This window comes from Sardina pilchardus, chromosome 8 (assembly GCF_963854185.1).
Source record: "Sardina pilchardus chromosome 8, fSarPil1.1, whole genome shotgun sequence".
Lineage (NCBI taxonomy): Eukaryota > Metazoa > Chordata > Actinopteri > Clupeiformes > Clupeidae > Sardina > Sardina pilchardus.
The window spans coordinates 28,077,765-28,088,831 of NC_085001.1; the positions used below are offsets into that span (position 1 = coordinate 28,077,765).

Sequence of the window (11,067 nt, forward strand, 5' to 3'; positions counted from 1 at the left end):
GCGCACCATCGGGCGGTGGAAGATGCGCTTCAGGTGTCTTCACCGATCCAGCGGGGGACTCCTCTTCAGTCCAGCCCAGGCCTGCGCTGTAATTGGTGTAACAGCCATGTTACACAACATTGCAGTGCGGGCAGGGCTTCAGCTGGATGAGCCTGAGGAGAACGAAGAGGAGGCTGCCGGTGTGCCAGACGAGGGAGGACGTCCCGACGACCAGCCTCAACATTACCAGGCTGGTTTTGAGGCCCGCCGTAATGTAGCCTGGCACGCCCTCCCAGTGACGTAACACCTTCGGCGTTGCTGTCGCTGGTCTGGTCAACTGCTAATCGGGAAGGATTTCTGAATTCCCCAAATCTGCGGAACTGCCCCCTTTGGTCGAGAACCAATCAACTTTGAGCAGCTCCAACGGCTCTGGGTAGAGGCGTGTTCAAGGCAGAGGAAAGAGTGTTGCTATTGGTTTAAACTCGGCAAACCGCTTTCTGACATCGACCAGTAGCAAATCGAGGCACTTAAAGGAGTCGGGTCAACCAAGCGCTCGGAGAAACCGTGTAGAAACAGGCTCTTGGTCAGACTAAAGTCTCGCAGAGCCTTTCAAGTCGATGGCAATCAGGCTAGCCGTAATGTGATCCAGACCTTTTTGTTTTTGTTGACCCTTTATGTTTTGAGTTATTCCCTCCCCACATCACTGTCACCAATCGCCACCAGCACTTCTTGCATCATAAGGCCAGCACGTCTTTTTGGAACGTTTGCCTAATGCTAGCTACCTAACCAACGAGCTAACTGAAATGGCAGCAGTCGTTCAGCAGTCGACTTCAGACAACCTGGGACCAAAACATGTCTACCTTTCACACAGCAAAATCCTCCTGAGCCCGTTATTTCTGTAACATGAATGTAATGTTTCAGAATATAATTTACTTAGCAAGACAGCTATCACGTAAAACAAGTCAACTACGATGTCATAGGCAGTGGCGATTCATAAGCCAGTTTTTACAGTGTGAGCAGATAGAAAAATAGTAAATATTAATGAGTCAAAATTGACCATTGAATATTCGAATATAATATCATGGGTTTTTTTAGCTGTTTCCCTGTTTCCCTAGCCTGGCAAGCCAAACTACACAGAAATGTATAGTCTGGGGTCGGACCATTCACAGAGTTGAAACCTGTGGGTGGGATGAACAGTTGTCTTTCAAACTGCCTCTGCACGTAATAGGCCAGCATTTGTGACCAATCGTAGCCGGTCGGAAAAACGGCAAATACATCCTTCTTTAAAACGAATGACTTGCGTGCTTATTTCTGCTCAAACTTCAAAGAAAAGCCGAAGTCTAACTCTTCCAAAGCCGATTCAAACGAGCGTGCTTCGTTAGCCTCATCCATCTTTTGTTTTTCTCTATGGTTGTGCAATACGGTCTCAAACCCAACTCATCGAATGAGGACGCATGGTCCAGCCCCCTGGCGACTTATCGGAAGCAGAAGGTGAGCTAAGGCGGGCTCAAGGACTCCGTACACAGATAGAGCGTTCTGATTGGCTAGGCTGAACTCGAGCCTAGCGCAGGCTTGGCCTCAACGGTGCGACCCTAGACCATCCTGCTAGGCAAAAATATTTTTGTCTAGGCTACTGTTTCCCGTGTTTCCCGAGAAAAGTAACATTTTGTATGATTTTGTATTGGAGATATAGCTCTCTGCGCCTTCTACAGGTTGAAACATGCCATGGCATTTTGGTCCAAAATGCTGACTAAGGGTACGTTCAGACTAAGTGTCTTTTTCTCAGCTGCCGGCGTCTGTTTTACATTATAACCCTATGGAGGAGACCGTGTTTTCAAAAAAGTTGCCGGCTTCTTTTAAAACGAGACTGCAGCCGTCTTTTTTCTGCAGCTCGAAGTTGAGAAATGTTCAACTTCTGGCGGAAAAAAAGCCATGCTGTCTTTTTTACAACTGACCAATCACAAGCGGATTAACAAGACCTGTGGTTTCCAATGACAACAGGTAAAAAATGGTGAAGGTGACAGAACATCGGTCGAGAGACTCGTTTTAGGTGTCTGAGCTTTTGGGCCCCCGCCTATAAGCTTCCCTAGCTTCTTTGGGGGACCCATTCACTTTACCCATCTTAAGTTTAAAACCCTGCTGTATTTGTTTGAAGTGGTATTGTGAATAAACTAAACTAAACTAAACTAAACTAAAAATGTTTGACATGACTTCAAAACTTCATAACGTACCAAAAGCAATAGTCAACCCCATTTTTCTCTTTCGCGATATTGTGTCCACACGTACGTTAGTCACTTTGCCTATCGCAATAAAAACGCCTCCAGCTGCTTTTGGAATAAAAACGCTGGCAGATTTTTTTTTTCAAGATGAGAAAACAGTCTGCACAACTTATTTTGTCAGAAAAAAACGCTAAGTCTGAACGTACCCATACTGTAGTCCTGCACTTCTCTGACAAAATTAGTTACAAATTAGGAATGAAACACGTCAACACCTGCTGCCCTGATTACCTGTGATAAGCCATGTCTACAGCAGTCATTCCCAGATTGACACGGAATGCGTTTGCCCCTCCCTACCAAATTTCAGAACGTCCTGAGGGGTATCTCACAAAAGCAGAATTAAGACATCCAAGATGCCGCTTTCTTTCACTAACGCCAATCCAGGATGAATAGGAGCGTCTATGTCAAGCCAGGTGTAAGTTATTCGGGATGTGTGCGCGTTCTCGTTTCTCCCCCAAATAACTCACGGTTGGAAAGAAAAAGACGTGAAAAATAGCGTCTTGCACACAAAGTGAACATCCGCTTTTGATATAGACTAACAACGAGGTAAAGTTTTACTTTTTTGGATGGGGAATCATGATTAGGCGCGTTCAAGTTCAACTCCAAATTACCTCTTGCAGCAGCGAGAGCTGCCGGTGGCAGCAGAGGAGGGGATACAAACGCTGCTATGAAGTTGTACACTCTCTACTTCCCGTAGTCTAGACTTGACCATGTGACAAATCACGAGGCACGGACCCGCACGGACCCTTGTGGATATGAGGAGGCATCTAAACACCTGGGGCCTCATTTTTTTGCGCAGGATGTACGCCAGAAGATGGCGTGCGCTGAAAACTCAGAAAGTGCGTGCGCACAGAAATATTCTGATTTATAAAACCGCGCGCACGCACATTCCACGCTAATTTCCCTTTATAAATCAAGCTCCACTCTACATTTGCGGCACCTGTGCGTACCTCAAGACACACCCATAATTGCTCATAAATATTCAGCGAAACGCCCTTAATGAATATTGATGTCTGTGGACAACATGCCAAAAACAGTGTGAAAGACAAAAAACGCAACTTCATTGACTGTCTGTGGGTTCATAAATGGCGTGGGTAGCCACCGTTTCAGCGGATATCCACTGTCTCCTACAACATAACTTGAATGAGTAAAGGGTGAATGTTTAGAAATGGTCGAAAAATTTTTACAAATTATTTTAGGATTTACACACAGGATTTAAACACGATTCGCCCGCACCTACAGTAGAAGCCACCATTGCGCACAGCTCCAGCATTCAGTCTGCGCCCAAAGCTGCTACAGTATGTCTCATTATGAATCAGGCCACCTGGCGACATCATTTGTGAGCAACATGTCCGTGTCACATAAACTGCTCACAAAAAGAAAGGAAACTTGACTTTGGCCCATTATATCTCCCCTTTAGTAATACCAACCAGTAAAGTGTTTCATATCATTTTTAACGTTGATTTGTCACCTTTACAATGAGGTATAGCTTGTAAGCATAGGGCAATCATGGAATGAGCAACACAAGCAAACATGTAAGTAGTGCCAACGAAAAATGGCCTGTTATGCTGTTGGAATTCACCTTTGTTACTTAAAGCATTGACGATTGCACTCTCCCACAGAAAAGTTAGGCATACATTTGTTCATTTTATACTCAGTGTCAGGGTCCTCAGTAGCGTGTAGACAGGTTGGCACCTTCTTCTCATGCTGGTCACCAACCTGGCTACATTCTGCTGTGGGATGGCATTCCATTCCTCGATAAGGATCTGTTGTAAGTCAGCCAACCTGGTTTTGTTGGTAACTCTGGCACGTACAGCACGCCCAAGCTGATCCCACAAGTGTTCACGGCAGGCCATTCTATCCTCTCCACTCCCAAATCCTCTAGAGGTACTCTCTGATGATCCCAGCTCTATGGGGGCGAGCGTTGTCATCCTGGAGGATGGCAATTGGTCCCATATTCTGGAGATATGGAATTGCCACTGGCTCCAGAATCTCATTCCGGTATCTAACTGCATGATGATTGCCTTCAATGATAACAAGGTCTGTCATTCCAGTTAGGGAGATGTCACCCCACAGCAGAATGTAGCCAGGTTGGTGACCTGCATGAGAAGAAGGTGCCAAGCTGTTGTGGCTGCATATGGATCCTCTACACGCTACTGAGGACCCTGACACTGAGTATAAAATGAACAAATGTATGCCTAACATGTTTTGTTTTCCTCATTTCTGTGGGAGAGTGCAATCGTCAATGCTTGAAGTAACAAAGGTGAATTCCAACAGCATAACAGGCCATTTTGGCACATTTTTCGTTGGCACTACTTACACGTTTGCTTGTGTTGATCATTCCATGATTGCCCTATGCTTACAAGCTATACCTCATTGTAAAGGTGACAAATCAACGATAAAAATGATATGAAACACTTTACTGGTTGGTATTACTAAAGGGGAGATATAATGGGCCAAAGTCAAGTTTCCTTACTTTTTGTGAGCGGTTTATATAACTTGGACACTGAGGGAATGAAAATGCTTACTGTTAACAAAGGCACATTTATTTTCACTCGGTGCTCTTATAGCAATATGATTGCAGTCAATAGCACGGATCACATTTGGGAAATTAGATTTTGCTGCGTTTTTATTTGCCTGTTCACCGTGTAAGGAAAGTTGATATAGTTTGGTGATGAAGCAGTTACACCTCCTAACACGTCTGGCAAATTTCGTCTGAAGGTTGGCTATCTCAGTCCGGTCAGCCAGTTCTCGATTCAGCCAGTGGCAAGAAAGACGATGCAAGTCAGCACTTGCAGCCAGACTGGGATGGCATGATTCGGGCGGGTAGCCTACCTCTTGGCAAATCCCTACTGTATAGCCTACCATTTGCAAGCTAACAAGCAACATGTTTTAGCCTCGATGTATTATTGACAAATAACACAGCATGCATGAAAGCCATAAGTGTATAATTAACAAAACATACATAGCCTATCAACATGTCTTTCTCGCATTAAATAAGATGGCATTTTTGACGGGCGCACGAAACAACAATCAACCACGTTTTAGATTTTAAACAGGATTAGGTTAAGGCATGTCATTGATGCGCGTCATTGCGCGAGGTTATGTTTGTTAAACTTAGATTATTGAACCAATTTCAGGTCGTTGTACCCGTTTCCTCCTGAGGTCGCACTTTCTGCTTTTCCCTTTTTTGTGCGTACGCATGAGTCAGAGCTTGCGTGGAGGTGCGCACATTTTACCGTCAAGTTCACTTTCTATAAATACCAAAGCTTGCGTAGAACGAGGCGTACGCATTCTTTTGTGCGTACGCATCGTTTATAAATGAGGCCCCTGGACATACGTCAGGGATGTAAAAGCCAATTGGGGCAAAGTCCTGACGTCATGAAGGCAGGGTCTAGGCTCCGCTGCGCTCTGCAGTACCTCTAGAGCTGCTGCTCCGCTGCTGACCAGCCGCCTGGCCACGCCTTGCTCCCGCGATAAGTTGAGGCCATGTGATACCGACTGCCGAGTCGAAAACACACCCATCTAGACCATCGTGGACAGATTTTTAACCACGTGCATCTTGTGCTGCGCAGTTTTTGTGCTGCGCAGCCATCTTGAACGCGCCTATTATTTCTGTTACATAGCGTGAGTAGGTGTGGCAGACCAACTGATTGCAAATTTACGTATGTAACCACGTGTGAGAGCTTCCTTGTCTCGGCACGCAACGTCATTAAGAAAGCGTTTGCCACCGCAAAGATGCTCAAAGTATGACAATATATATCTTTATTTAGTCTTAAAACCGAATTAGTTGAAAAATGTCCCCTCCACTTCCAATCAGCTACTACAGTAGGCTATTCATCAAACGTCGGTCAAAAAAGACGCAAACAACGATTTTGTTATTAATTGTAAGGCCACCATAATTAAAATGATATCTATATGGTATTGGGCAGACATTCTGTTGTGTTTTGCGAGTAAATGCAAGTAGCACATAGTATATAAATGGAATACAGCTCTTTCAAAAATCGCATGCAGGTCTGATTTGTATGACAGCTAGCTGAACCAATCAGATAATATAATTACCATTAGAATTAAGTTAGCTTGGCTGTTAGCCTGGTCGGGACCATGCTAGATTCAGAGAATAAATTCCATGGCAATTTATGTAGCATCTCTTTTGTGAAACAGAGTCAAGGGTAGATTCATCCAGGATAACCAAAAAATCCTGGCTTAATCCCTTATCTAGGTTTTGTGAAATACCCCTCTGCCCAGAGCCATAGAGAGAGAGAGTTGCGACACACTTTGATGTCGCCGCCACGCGATCAAAAGTTCCTATAAACCTGCGCTGAATGGCTGAATTGGAGGAGGGTGGGATGTACTTGTAGATGCTGGAAGGTGTAATCAATTAACTCATTAACTACTGACCAAGAGATTGGCTGTAAACAGTTCCAAAAGTCCCATAACGAGGAAATAGCCTGGAAAAAGCGCTGCCATTTTTTCCTATGGAGGTCTATGGGAGTGTCGCCACTCTGTTTTATCGACCGCTCTGGTCCTGCCCATTTTGAAAGCCTTTTTCAGAAATGTGAAGTGGGTGGAGTTATGGGGTGTAGTTTCACTATAACTATCTTTGGAGACACGTCCAGCTCCACCTGAGGATAGTTAGCAATCTTTGGCCCAATCCCAATGTCAGCCCTAAAGACTAAGAACTAAAGACTCACAGACTTAATTGATCTCAGGTGCTAAGTGAGTGAGTGTGTGAGGCCACATAGGCTCAGATAGGTATTTGGGATTGGGACAGCACTTCACGAGATCACATGTACCTTGGCGATGTTTACTAACGAAGACGTTGCTAACATTTGCACCATGCACGTGTGTCGTGCGCGCTGTTGTTTACCTTCATTTCCGGATTTTTCTATGATCTCCGCGGTAAACGTCACAACACTTTGAACTGTGGGTAATTCCCTTAGGTTAAGTCTGCACCGATGCAGACTCACGGAAAGGGCTCGGTAAGTCTGTACTCAAACCCTCCCGCCCGTTGTAATTCGACATTGGGACAGCCCTAAACCCTTACGAATTGCGCGAGAACGCGCACCAAAGTCCGTGAGTTCGTGAGTCCGGACATTGGGATTGGGCCAATGTCACTAGTGTGTGTGTGTGTCTCTTTGTGCTGACTGCTTGCTCCTCTGCCTGCTGCATGTGTTTGCTGTGACTGTAAAGCCTACCTTACATTGCCAGACTTTGCAAAGATTTGGAAAAGATTTTTGAAAGACTACAGTCTCAGACCCTCTCACATCTAAAGACAATTCATTGAGTTTTTAGTCACAGACTAGTCACAGACCAGTCTCAGATTAGGATTTTGCAAAGACTGTGGTCACTATTTACAAGACTGCTGCTAGATTCCTTCAAATTATTTCCATCGTGCACTAGGCTATACGTCATCATCAACAGGAACTCACATGATAGGCTACTCATATCAAAGTATTTTTTTCGCGTTTCTGCAGCATTGTTTGATAGTGTGACATCACTAACAGATATAGAGTTGTTCTGTCACGTAGAATAGCCGACTAATAAATTATAAGAAATGAAATAACAAATAATCATACAGGCTACAGCTGTCGCCTATTTTGCCCCTTCCGTTTTCGTGTTCGTCGACCGAGGTCACTATTGGTTTTTAATGTTCACGTCACTATTTGCATGAGCCACGACTGAAAAGACTTACGATAATATCAAACATGTTTGATATTGTCGTAACGGCAAAACTAGAAAAAGACTGACTCCGACGGACTTAAAACCGCTAAGATTGGCACCTTACACTAAACGATTTAGATGACGGGAGCGCGCCGAGATTCTAGTACAACTGGCAAGATTTCCGCCCGATTTTGGAAAAGTAGTCGGCGACTGTTAAAACAGACCAAAATCGTGCAATGTAAGCCAGCCTTAAGTTTAATTAATCTTTTGCACTGACATTAATTCAATAACTGTTAAATGTTTAATTTGGTTAAAGATTTCCTTATCATTATTATTATTATTATTATTATAAATAATAATATAATTTTGATTCGTATCAGTAAAGCTGGCTTTGTTTGATTGTATACCAGCAATATGCAGCAATTGTAAAATGACACTAAAACAAACAACAAGGAAAAAAGCAAATGGTAGTAAAAATCCTGGATTTTAATTGACACACCACGGTAACCGATAAGATAAGATAAGATAATACTTTATTGTCTGTTACAGGGTTACAGAAAATGTTCTTAGACAAGGTTCAAATCACAAGAAACATTCACATATATAAGGACAAGACATGGGGTGTTAAGGTATCAGCTGTGGTAGTCATTTTGTCTTGTTGCGGTATCAGCTATGGTAGTCATTTTGTGTTGTTCAGTATGGCTATTGCAGAAGGGATGAAGGATTTCTTGTAAACATTCTTCCGGGCCAGTGGTACATTTAAACGCCTGCCTGTTGGTAGTAGCTGGAATGAGTGATGGAGGGGGTGAGAGTGGTCCTCTGTGATCAGATTGGCCTTCCTGATCACTGAGCGACTGTACAACTCAGATAGGGGTGTGTGTGTGTGGGGGGGGGACCAGTTATTTTAGCAGCAAAGGTTAGGTTGTACCAGGAAGATATATTGACAGTGAGAACAGATTCAACCTTCTGGAATTCTGCATCACATGGCTAACTCTTTCCCCTCCCCCCTCTAACTGAACTTTCTGGAAATCAACAACCCTTGCCCTCACGCCCCTTCTGGCTGTTTTAATTATTCCCGTTTCCTTCTTGACTGTAAAATGACTTCCTTTCTCTCCATTATCTTGAGGAGGGTCGGTCTGCGGCATGGGCGTTACATATGTTGCAAGAAACTCCCCAACTAGGCGTTCCTGTCGTGAATAGTCAACCAATCAGAAGGAGTTTTGCACTGCATTCTGGGAAATGCTTAATTTCCGGAGTTTGACTCTTTTGTCAGTTTGTAGAAGTCCTCTGAAGTCTTCGTCGAAGCCACGCTGAAGCTACGATAGCAGAGAAACTGAAGCTAAACCGACGAGACGTAAGTAACTTCTATATCTATAACTATGTCTTATAGGCTACTACCATTTAAGCAATTCCAGCGTTAGGCTATATTAGAATATGGGTAGCAAGGCGAAAGTAAGCAGAACGGAGGAATAGATTGTTTGCTTGTGATATGTTGCTTGTTTGTTTGTATGAAAATATGCAGGCCTACTTAAAATGGTACGTGATAAAATTAGTCATCGTGTTTATGTGGTAACGTTAAAAGCATGCCAGCAACGCACATTGTTTTCAACTAAACCCATATAAAGTGAAGACGTAACGTAGGCCTAACTAAATTCGGTACTTTGGGGTTAACTGTAACTATTTTCTGAGGCTGTTGAGTGGTGAACAGGTGGCCTGTTGATTTGGTGCGTTTTAAACGGCCTCAAAAATGGTTACAGTTAACACCAAATTACCCTAAATTCTGATTAGAGTGACTGTAGTGGAGCTGAATCGAGCTGAATTTGTTTTGGCTATGCCGAAGATCCTTGCAGTGATGTGATGCATTTGCTACATGAGTGATGCCATAATTAAAAACCAAAAGATTCATTTGTTATGTTCCTATTGACATAAAGAATTATTGAGAGTTGTCATGTAAACCAAAGACATCTAGGAGTTCTACAACGTTTGACCAGTACAATTACTAATACTGTATTCATGTGTTTCATCAGGTCCCTTTACACAGGTGTATACATCAATATACAATCAAGCACCATGCAGTCTGCATTGATAATCAAGGCTTGATTGTATACACCTGTGGAAAGGGATCTGATGAAATCCAGGAATAGTCAGTTTGACTTTAGAGGCCTGTTAGTTGATCACTACTAGAATCTTAGCAGAAGTTGGATAATGTTCTCTAATAAGTTGATGTTCTCCATATGTCTTCCTATCACTGCAGTTACATTCTTCCATACTGTCTAGCGGTCAGAAGCCGCAATTACGAAGTTGTTCAGACCCAGGATGCACGCTGCTCCACTGCCCTTTCTGCCCAGAGTACAAGGGTGACTACGCCAGGGTGGAAACGCACATGCAGAGCCATTTGAAAACGGTGGTACATTATGGAGGTATGTTTGAGATTGATAGTTAAGCCCTTAGCCCTGTATCATGGTCTTCTATGAAACTGTATGGATTGGTTCTGAAATTAAAAAAGGTTCTGAAAGTAATGTTATTAGTAATGAAGTGAAGTTGCCATTCAATTGTTTCATGTAACGTTAGCAGGCTATTTGATGTTTATATCTATTTCTTATTTAATTATTCTTTTGTTGTTCAGAATATGTGATCTACAAATGCAATTTGGGCTGCAGAAAGGGCAGTCACCACCACTGTGGTTGTAGCCTCACCTTTCCCAGGAAGAGTAGCTTTGAAATCTACAGGATTGCACATTTGTTCTCTGCCAACAAAAGTTGGAAAAATGCATGCTTGGTGCTTAAACACAGGCTATGGGAGGTACTTGGTACAAGATGTACAATTTCCAAAGTAGCTCCCATGGCACACGCACACACCAACACACACACACGCACACACCAACACACGCACGCACGCACACACACACCAACACACACACACAGGCCAAGATTTTGTTTTACTTTTATTGATTTTATCTTGCATGGCCTGCAGAAGTTTCTCTTCTGTGTTTGTTCTACAACAAAGTTTTGGCGAAATCTACAGGATTGCCCATTTGCACATTTGTTCTCTAACAAAAGTTGGGAAAATGCATGCTTGGTGCTTAAACTGATGAAACATGAAAAAAGTTGATCTCTTCTGGGTTAGTCCTATAATAAAGTTTAGGCTA

The 11,067-nt window shown here is 43.3% G+C and overlaps 1 long non-coding RNA gene across 1 annotated transcript; it reads left to right on the forward strand.

Moving 5' to 3' along the window:
* Positions 1-3,924: 3,924 nt before the first annotated feature.
* Positions 3,925-11,067, forward strand: LOC134089152 (uncharacterized). The gene is made up of 3 exons (XR_009940025.1): positions 3,925-4,447; positions 9,193-9,273; positions 10,174-11,067. It is a non-coding gene; the product is annotated as an uncharacterized LOC134089152 (long non-coding RNA).